Consider the following 10,000-nt stretch of genomic DNA (forward strand, 5'->3'; position numbering starts at 1 on the left):
TCCTCCCAGCCGACCAATAGAGCTTAGTGCGACCGCGCCGTTGCCCCACCCCTTCCGCTGGGTCGCAAGCAAGGCGGGTTGATGGACAGGTGGGCGCGGGGCGGCAGGCAGAGACTGATTGACTAGCATGAGGTAGGCAAGCGCGGAGGTGATTGACGGGCGCGGGGCAGGCACAGACTGACTGATGGGCTCGAGGTGGGCGGGCGCAAACTGAGTGGAGGGCGCGGGTGGGCGGGAACAAACCGACTGTCTTGATGCCAGGCTGAGAGACAAGGTGGGGGGGGGGAGGTGCGCAGACTGAGTGATGGGTGCTGGGAGCGCGCGAGAGGCTGCCTGGAGGATGGGCAACCTCCCTCTTCCTGGCTGCTTCCCCGCGCAAGTATGTGAAGGGCTTTAGCCCAAACCTTTTTATAAAACAGCCTCAGGGTGCCCGCTGCCTCCAGTAAGACCCTCGTGGCTTGGCGCGGAAGGAGCCTTCCAGAACCTTCCAGAGCTTTCTTGTTACTGAGGAGCCTCTGTTAGAAACAAGGACATAGTGACTCCCAAACCAGTAAAAAGTCATTAGTAACAAAGGGCAAATTAATTTAAGGGTCTTAAGGGCAAATGTAATTAGAGGGTCTCTGAGAAGGGAGCTGACAGCACTGGCATATCTACAAACCACAGAAGGGGCATTTAGATAACTGTGTTAGATTGTAACTCCGGAGTAACCAGTAATGGAGAAACGGGGAAGAAGGGGAGGGGAGGGGGAGCGCTCTCACTTTAGGGCGAGGAGGCTGGTCAATTTCGCTTTGCGTGGCAATTTCAGGGTGGGGAAGCCAAGACTATAAAGCCAGCCATCTTTGTCTACTTGGTGCGCACATTCTCCTGGCTGTGAGGGTGCACCCGGCTCTGCAGACTCGTGAATAAAGGCCTCGTTTTACTGCTCAAGTCCTGTGTCCCAGTTTTTATTGTGAGCGTTTCTCACACCTCTGCTGAAGCGGTTTAAGTTCAGGGCGGCGGCGCACACCCACAAAAGGGGGTCGTGGTGTTGCAGGTAATCTTACTTTGACTAGTGCCTGGGGAAAAAGGGCACCTGCGTGGTGCCTAGAAGCCCTGTGCGCTGCCTCTCCCTCTCTGTTTTTAATATAATTCACTATGATGTTGTGAGAAACGCTCACAATAAAAACTGGGACACAGGACTTGAGCAGTAAAACGAGGCCTTCATTCACAAGTCTGCAGAGCCGGGCGCACCCCCACAGCCAGGAGAATGTGCACGCCAAATAGACAAAGGAACCTGGTTTTATAGTCTTGGCTTCCCCACCCTGAAATTGCCATGGCAAAACGAAATTGACCAGCCTCCTCGCCCTACAGTGAGAGCGCTCCCCCTCCCTAATGCAACTGGCTCCCCCTCCCCTCTCCTTCTTCCCCGTTTCTCCGTGACTGGTTACTCCGGAGTTACAATCTAACACGGTTATCTAAATGCCCCTTCTGTGGTTTGTAGATATGCCAGTGCTGTCAGCTCCCTTCTCAGAGACCCTTTAATTACATTTGTCCTTCATTACCAATGACTTTTTTTACTGGTTTGGGAGTCACTATGTCCTTGTTTCCAACAATTCCCCCCTGTCTCTTTTGGAAAATTGACTACTCAAACCATCCTATTTATCCCTTCAAATCTAAGGAGGATTTCTCGACTTTCTTCCTCATAGTTAGGATTCCCTTTGGTTTCTCGGAGGAGGAGATTATGAAAAGTTGCCAGCATCTGTTTAGTCAGTGCAGTCTCAATTAGCCTCTGAACTAAACCTCTGACGCATGGAATAATACAACATCCTAAAGCTGTGAGGGCGCCTGCTACCACTATGAGGGATACCAGAGCTGATGAGATCATTCCTTTCCAGTTGCCAAACCAGTTTTCTAACCATCCTGTTATGGGATTGTCAATGCCTGAGTTTTCCGCCAGCTCATTTGCTAAGGTAGTTAGTCCCTGCAGAGCCTTAGTGATAGATCCATCAGGGGCTGTATTATTAGGGATAAAGGTGCAACACTGTCCCCCAAGCATTACACATACACCTCCCTTTTCTGCCAGCATCATATCCAGTGCCATCCTGTTCTTCCAAGCCACTCGACTGGTGGCATCTAATTGTTGAGCGATTCCTTCTATGGCATTCCTACTATAATTGATAAACCTCTGTTGGTTATAATAAATATAGTTTATCCAACCAACATTTTTATTAATGGTTGACCACCAGAAAAGCACTGACTCAAACCCTGCTGCTATCTGATTTCTAGCTTTAAACTCATCTGGAACTCCTCTGGGGACCCCAGTGGTGTCAATATAGATATGAGGATCAAAGGATCCACCAAGCGCCATTGACCTCTTTTTCCTAACAGGGGCAGTCTGGATCGGTTTTGGAAATGCAAGGGTAAATGGGATAGCCAATTGAACCAGGGCACAGGTTCCACTCCACCTGTCAGGTAGGATTTTCCAGAGGCTCCTCTGCCCACAATACCACCAGACATCTGCTCTGGGGATTCGAAGGGGAATATAGTTGCCAGCCCCACTGTGAAGGTGGCTCGCATTTCTGGTATGAGTGCATGTTAGGAGTTCTTCCACAGGGGTACCCGAATTCGCGTCCCACCTAGAGAGGCAAGAAGAGTAATTCATGGGTCCTACTGAGTATAGAGGAAGGGATTGAGTCCCATTACTCCCTATAGAGGGAAAGAGGAGAGACAAGCTTCTGCAAGTCTCATTTCCCCATGCATTCTCATCCTGGTAGAGAGCGAGCATACAGGCCATTCCTGAGGGGTCAGAGTCCCAACCTAGTGGAAATGGTACGACCTGTGCCTGGGGCCTCCCTGTGGTACAAGCATAACAGTTGCTTTTATTCAAGGATCTAACAGTAAATTTGACCCATTCTACCCAAGCATTTGCGTCCCCGTATCCAGTCTCTATCTCTAAGGTCTGTCTGAGATCTAATACCTCAAAAACTTTTACCTTGGTTGGATCATTCTGGGACCTTTTCTGAGGTGTTTCTGAGGTCCGGCTGGGGGAAGTTAGATTTTCTAGGGAAGGAGTAGTTGTCACTAAGTGAAGACCTAGCCACCCTACTGGATCTATGCCAGATACATCAGCTCCTAGGCCATAAACTCTGGTAGCTACATGGGGTTCCTGACTTAAGGACTGTGGCTGGTTCAGTGTCAGAAAAAGAGGGTTGCCCTGGAGAGGCTGGCAGTTTGGGGGAGGAGCTCCTTTGCTGAAAGTTATTTTAGGCAGGAGCAGTTTTACTGGCTCAGGGGGAGCGGCCGTTTGCCCACTAGGGTTAGTTGTCCACCAAATATCCTCCCATGTAGGACAAGGGACGTTTCCTAAATATGTAAGAATCCCATTGTTTTCTAGATAGGGACAGATATACTTCTCCTGAGATGACAGCCAGCATTGATAAGTAAGGTCCCCACAAGACAAAACTTGGCATGCATCAAACTTCAGGGTTTGGGTATTTGTACTTTCAGTTACATTAATAATTAGGGTTATCGGCCTGACCCAGCCCAGAGTGCCCTGGAAGGAGACGGTTATCCAACAGAGCATTATAAAGGGCCCACACCCCCACCTGGGGAACATGACTTTTTCCTGAGAGTTAACTTCAGAGGGTCCCTTCCCTGCTCTGAGGTTACTTCCCACTCAGCCTCTGCCTTTTCTTCTAGGGGTCCCTTCACCCTAGTATAATGAGTCCACCCCTTTTCAGCAGTTCTCACGGCAGTCTCAGTGGTCAGGAGCACTTGGAAAGGTCCTTCCCACTTGGGCTGAAGTTTCTCTTCTCTCCAGGACTTGATCAGGACCTTGTCGCCAGGCTGGAAGCGGTGAAACGGGAACTCGAGCGGTGGGGTCTGGGCAAGGAGGCCTTTCACCTTGAGAGAAGCAAGGGTAGATGTAATAGCCAATATATATTTCTTTAAGAACTGATCCTTGGTCTCCAGGGTGGGTATCTCAGTCCTCCCCCCCAGGTAAGGGAGTCCATATAGGAACTCATAGGGTGATATCCCAGTATCCTTCCTAGGAGCTGTCCTGATCCTGAGGAGAGCCAATGGCAGACACTTGGTCCATGGTAACTTGGTCTCCAAGATCAGTTTAGCTAATTGTTTCTTTAGGGTTTGATTCATGCGTTCTACTCTGCCCGAGGAAGGAGGGTGCCAGGGGGTATGATATTCCCATTTGATGTCCAGACACCTCATAACACCCTTTAGCACTTGGGAGGAAAAATGACTCCCATTGTCTGAGTCAATATTTTCGACTAAGCCGAATCTGGGGATAATTTGTTCAAGGATTATTTTAACCACCTTGCTTGCTGTGGCTGATGGAAGTGGTAAGGCTTCCACCCACCCAGAGAAATGATCTACTATAACTAAGAGAAATTTTTGATGACCCACCTTTGGCATTTCAGTAAAATCAACCTGAATGCTCTGGAAGGGCCTGAGTCCCGGCGGCCTTCCCCCAGCTGGCATCTTTCGTACTGCCTGTTTGTTTACCTTCTGGCATATGAGGCATCCATGGCAGATCTGCTTAGCTATAGTGTAAATTCCAAATCCCCCATATTGTCTGAGGACTGTGTCACAGAGAGCCTGAGGTCCCCAATGACTGCCTTGATGCAGTGTTATCATAATCTCCCTGAGGACCTGCTTATTCAGCATCTCTCTCCCATCTGGGAGTTTCCACTTACCAGTTGCATCCTTCGAGGCTCCTATCTGATTTAATCTCCTTATTTCCTCCAAGGAAAAGGTAGGAGCTATTGACACAGAGGGGAGGCACGGAACCAGGTAGAGGACTTTACTTTCTCCCTCCAACACAGCCTGCTTTGCTGCATTATCAGCCAGCCTATTTCCTCTAGCTTCATATGATCCCCCGGTCTGATGCCCATTGGTGTGGACTATAGTGACTTCTGCAGGGAGTAGGAGGCCATCCAGGACTGACTTGACTAGTTTTTCATGTACTAGTTCTTTCCCCCAGCTATTTATTAGTCCTCGTTCTAGCCAAATTTTTCCAAAGGTATGGGCTACCCCATAGGCATACTTAAGAGTCCGTATAGATGGTTCCTTCCTTGTCCTTTAGTAGTTTTAATACCTGCCCTAAAGCATAGAGTTCACAAGTCTGTGCAGACCAATTATTAGGCAGCCTCCCTCCCTCAGAAAGTGCTTGAGAGTCCCCATCAATAATGGCATATCCATTATGCCTTTTCCCATTGATTACTCGGGAAGAGCCATCGATGAAGAGGGACTGTCCATCCTGTAAGGGCTTTTCTCTCAAATCCGGCCTGACCTTAGTCTGGTATTCTATGACATCAAGGCAGTTATGCTCTAAAACCTCTTGAGTCCCCTCTCCTCCTGCCCTAAGGAAGCTAGCAGGGTTCAAATTTGGGCTTTGAGAGAGAGAAAAATCATCCTTTTCTAGGAGGATAGCCTCATACTTAAGAATCCTGGAGTCGGTTAACCACTGTCCTGCCCTCTGGTTTAGAATTGTTCTGACTTGATGAGGGGAGGTTACAGTGAGAGGCCCCCCGAAGGTCAATTTCCTGCTTTCTTCTACTAACAAAGCTGTAGCAGCCACCGTCTGGATACATTCTGGCCACCCTCGAGAAACTGGATCAAGGAGTTTGGAGAGCTAGGCAACAGGTTGTTTCTTTCCAGCCCACTCCTGAGCCAGAACACCTAGTGCCGTGCCCTGATGCACCGTGACAAAGAGGTGGAAAGGTTTCTCTAAGGAAGGAAGGGCTAAAACTGGGGCAGTTACTAGAGCTTGTTTTAGCTCATTGACAGTATTTATCTCCTCTGTCATCCACTGAAGAGGATCTGGTTCTTGTTCTAACAGTTTTGAATACAATAGTCTGGTTTTCTGAGCATATGACTCTATCCAGAGCCTGCAATACCCTGTTAGCCCTAAACATTTTCTCAATTCTCGCTTAGTCCGAGGTAAGGGAAGGGTAGTAATAGCGGCTATCCTCTCAGGGCTGATTTTTCTCTTCCCTGCACTTATTAGATGGCCTAAGTATTTTACCTCCTGTTCTACAAACTGCAGTTTTTCCTTAGACACACACAATCCCTTCTGACCCAAGAAGTTTAGGAGAGAAATAGTAGAGAGTCTCACTTCCTCTTGATCAGGACCAGAGAGGAGTAAGTCATCCACATATTGCAGTAATTGAGTGTGTCCCACAGGAAGGAATTCTGTAAGGATTTGTTCAAGAGCTTGGCCAAACAGATTTGGAGCTTCTGTAAAGCCCTGGGGCAGGACTGTCCAGCGATATTGCTGTTTCCTTCCCGTAGTTAAGTCCTCCCATTCAAAGGCAAACAAGTCTCTGCTTTTTAGAGCAAGGGGGCAAGCCCAAAATGCGTCTTTGAGATCTATTACACTAAACCACTTATGTTCAAAGGGGATTTTGCTAAGGAGAGTATAGGGGTTAGGGACGACAGGATGGCGGGTCTGGACAAGTTGGTTTATGGCTCTTAGGTCCTGGACCAGCTGGTAGTTGCCATCAGATTTCTTGATGGGGAGGATGGGGGTATTATAGGGGGACATACATGGCTCCAGAAGCCCATCCTGCAGGAGTTTATGAATAACAGGCTGTAAGCCCTTTTTTCCCTCATTGGAAATGGGGGTACTGGCGTCTGCAGACAGTTTCCCCTGGTTTTTGTAGTTCAATTTCAAAAGGAGCAATCTTCAGCGCCCCCCCCCCCCCCGATTTCCTTCATTAGCCCACACTATAGAATCAATTTGCTGTTCTTCTGCTTCAGTTAGGAGATTCAGCTTGACCTTAATTTGTCCCTCTTCTACCCCGAGGTCTAAGCCTAGCCTGACAATTAAGTCTCGACCTAATAAATTTACTCCAGCCTCAGGGACGAATAGAAGAGACTCCTCAATCAGTTCTTCTCCTAATTGTAGTTGCATTTGCTGGAAAACTGGCACTTGAAATCCCTCCCCTTTTACCCCTGACACTAATATCTTTTCCTTAGAGAAGTCTGTCCCTTGGGGTTGAAAAGTTAAAGATGATCTGGCTGCCCCTGTATCTATTAAAAGTGTAGTTTCTTCTTTATGGGGTCCCACCTTTAAATTTATCAAGGGCTCTTGGTGGGATCTACTTAAAAGGAGCCCCTGACACCCCTACTCCTCATCGAAGGTCATGAGGTTTATAAGATCTCTCTCTTTCTGGAGGTCAGGACACTCCCACCTAATATGGCCGGGTTTCCCGCACTTGTAACATACCCCAGGCCTTAAAGACTTTCTTTCCCCGTTGCCCTCTCGTCTGGGCCCCTGGCGACCCCTTCTGTTTAGTGTTTCTAGTCCTTGCTTCCCCTGGATGACTTTCTCAACAGTTGAGACCATGATCCGGGCCTTCTGCTTTTGCTTCTCCTCCTCCCTCCTAACGTACACTTTCTGAGCTTCCCTGAGGAGTTCCTCAACCGTTCTTTCATTCCACCCATCTACCTTCTGTAATTTCTTACTAATATCTGGCCAACTTTTTGTTACAAAGGTGACCTTTAGGAGTCCCTGCCCCACAGCGTCCTCTGGATCTAGACCAGAATACTTTCTCATCTGGTCCCTGAGCCTCTCTCTGTAGGAACACAGATGGAGCCTCATTTCTTTCTTGCTGTATCTCAAGTGCCTTTGAGACGTTCTGTGTTCTAGGGACAGACTCTTTAATTCCCCTGATGATGAGACTCCTAAGGTCCCTCATCTGAGTCCTATCTTCTGGCCTGTTATGATTCCACTCAGGATCTACGTTGGAGAATTTCTGTTCAGCCGGGATAACTCCCGGACCAGGAGGGTGTTCTCTTTCCCATTTCCTCATAGCAGCTCGTCTGATCATTCCCCTCTCTTCTCCACTAAAAAGGATGTCTAGCATAGACATTAATTCTGTCCACGTGTATGTGCATGGTCGAAGGAACTGGTCTAGCTGTTTCTCCAGTCCAAGGGGGTCCTCTATCAAGCACTTCATCTCACTCTTGAAATTTCTGACTTCAGTGCTTGTTAGAGGAGCATTAACATATCCAATTTGCCCTGGACCTATAGGGACCTCTCTGAGAGGAAACATCGGCTGCTCTGAGGGAATGGGGAAGTTCTTTAGGTCTTTCTTACATTGTTCTAATTCCTTTCTTAATCTAGCATAGATTCCCACCGGCGCTGTAGGTGTCGTGGGGGCGCATACTGGTGGGGTATCTGCTAGGCGTTCCTGGCCTCTTGCGTCTGTACTGTCTGTCCACGCTGCCTCCGCCCAGTTGACCGCCGGCTGGCCAGGGCCGTAAGGTGGCGGAAGACATGACAGAGGGTCCCAGGCTTTATCCTCTTTTTTCTCCTTTTCGTTTACAGGGAAGAGGCCCGTAGACCAGCTGGTAGGTTGCAACCAGCAGAGAGCATATTCTTTCTCTTCCCTAGAAGCTGATGCCCGATCATTCACATAAAAAACCAGGGCTTGACAAACCCAACATTCATCAGACCCAAACTGGGGCCAGAAGACAGATCTCCCCTTAATGGGTTCCTTTGGCCAAAGGATACAACAGTATTTTACCATTGTCTGTTTTTCCTTACTTTTGGTCCGGGGATCCTCTCCCCAATGCTCTAACATTCTCCCTATTTGATGGGATGTTTGTGGGGCCTTCCTTGGCCCCACCCCTAGGCCTAGAATTTCTATTTCCCATCCTCAGCTGATTCCCGTGGCTGAATCCGGTTGTGTTCTCAACCTAAGGGACCCAGCGGAGGGGCACTCCACACTCGCTTACTTGCACACAGACCGAGATGCTTCGTTCGTCTCTGGCCGCTTCCCTCACGGGACAACGGACCCAGCGGAGAGGCACTCCACACTCGTACCAGCCACACACACAACTCGTACCAGCCACACACACAATCAGCTTCCCGAGGATGCCCAACCACCAAGGCGGTACTTAAGTCCAATTTTCCTACCTTGGCCCGTGCACGAGGTTGCCTGGTTGCCGCGGTGTTTGCTTTTGTTTCCCCCTGCGTCGATCCACTGCTGTCCCAACAAGAAGTCTCGGGTCGTTCCCGGACACTGAGGCGGGTGGGCCCTGGATCAAGCGGGCCACCCAAAAGCGGGTAGGACACGTCTCCCCGCCTTGGCTCAGAGCCCTTCCCGCACACAGGCGGAGGATCCTGGACGAGCCCCCAAATTGTGAGAAACGCTCACAATAAAAACTGGGACACAGGACTTGAGCAGTAAAACGAGGCCTTTATTCACAAGTCTGCAGAGCCGGGTGCACCCCCACAGCCAGGAGAACGTGCGCGCCAAATAGACAAAGGAACCTGGTTTTATAGTCTTGGCTTCCCCACCCTGAAATTGCCATGGCAAAACGAAATTGACCAGCCTCCTCGCCCTACAGTGAGAGCGCTCCCCCTCCCTAACGCAACTGGCTCCCCCTCCCCTCTCCTTCTTCCCCGTTTCTCCATTACTGGTTACTCCGGAGTTGTAATCTAACACGGTTATCTAAATGCCCCTTCTGTGGTTTGTAGATATGCCAGTGCTGTCAGCTCCCTTCTCAGAGACCCTCTAATTACATTTGCCCTTAAGACCCTTTAATTACATTTGCCCTTTGTTACTAATGACTTTTTACTGGTTTGGGAGTCACTATGTCCTTGTTTCCAACAATGTTAGTTAAAATTGAGATAAAATCAACATAGAACATGATAGTCATCCCTTGTATCCGTGGAGAATGGTTCCAAGACCTTCACTGAGTCCTGAAACCGTGGAAGGGGCCCAGCCCTGTACACAGGCACTTTTTTCCCCCATATGGTTGACCCTTGACCCAAGCGGGGGTAAGGTGTGCACTGCTTGCCACCAAAAATCATCCTATACCTTTTGACTCTACCTTCTGCCCTTTGCATCTGTGAAGTCGACCAACTACAATTTGGACTGAAGGGGACCAAAACTTTGCCACCCTGAAGCTGCCTTTTGGGATATTGATTTAAACCTGATTATTAAGAAACAAGACTCAGAAAAAACTTTGACTCTACTCCTTCCTGCCCCAG

The 10,000-nt window shown here is 49.0% G+C and overlaps 1 long non-coding RNA gene across 1 annotated transcript; it reads left to right on the forward strand.

Moving 5' to 3' along the window:
* Positions 1 to 39: 39 nt before the first annotated feature.
* Positions 40 to 3,892, forward strand: LOC149999568 (uncharacterized). Its single transcript, XR_016513474.1, has 3 exons — positions 40 to 132; positions 2,368 to 2,451; positions 3,800 to 3,892. It is a non-coding gene; the product is annotated as an uncharacterized LOC149999568 (long non-coding RNA).
* Positions 3,893 to 10,000: the final 6,108 nt, after the last annotated feature.

The sequence above is a fragment of the Furipterus horrens genome, unplaced genomic scaffold, assembly GCF_987537825.1.
Source record: "Furipterus horrens unplaced genomic scaffold, mFurHor1.1.pri manual_scaffold_10, whole genome shotgun sequence".
Taxonomy (NCBI): Eukaryota; Metazoa; Chordata; class Mammalia; order Chiroptera; family Furipteridae; genus Furipterus; species Furipterus horrens.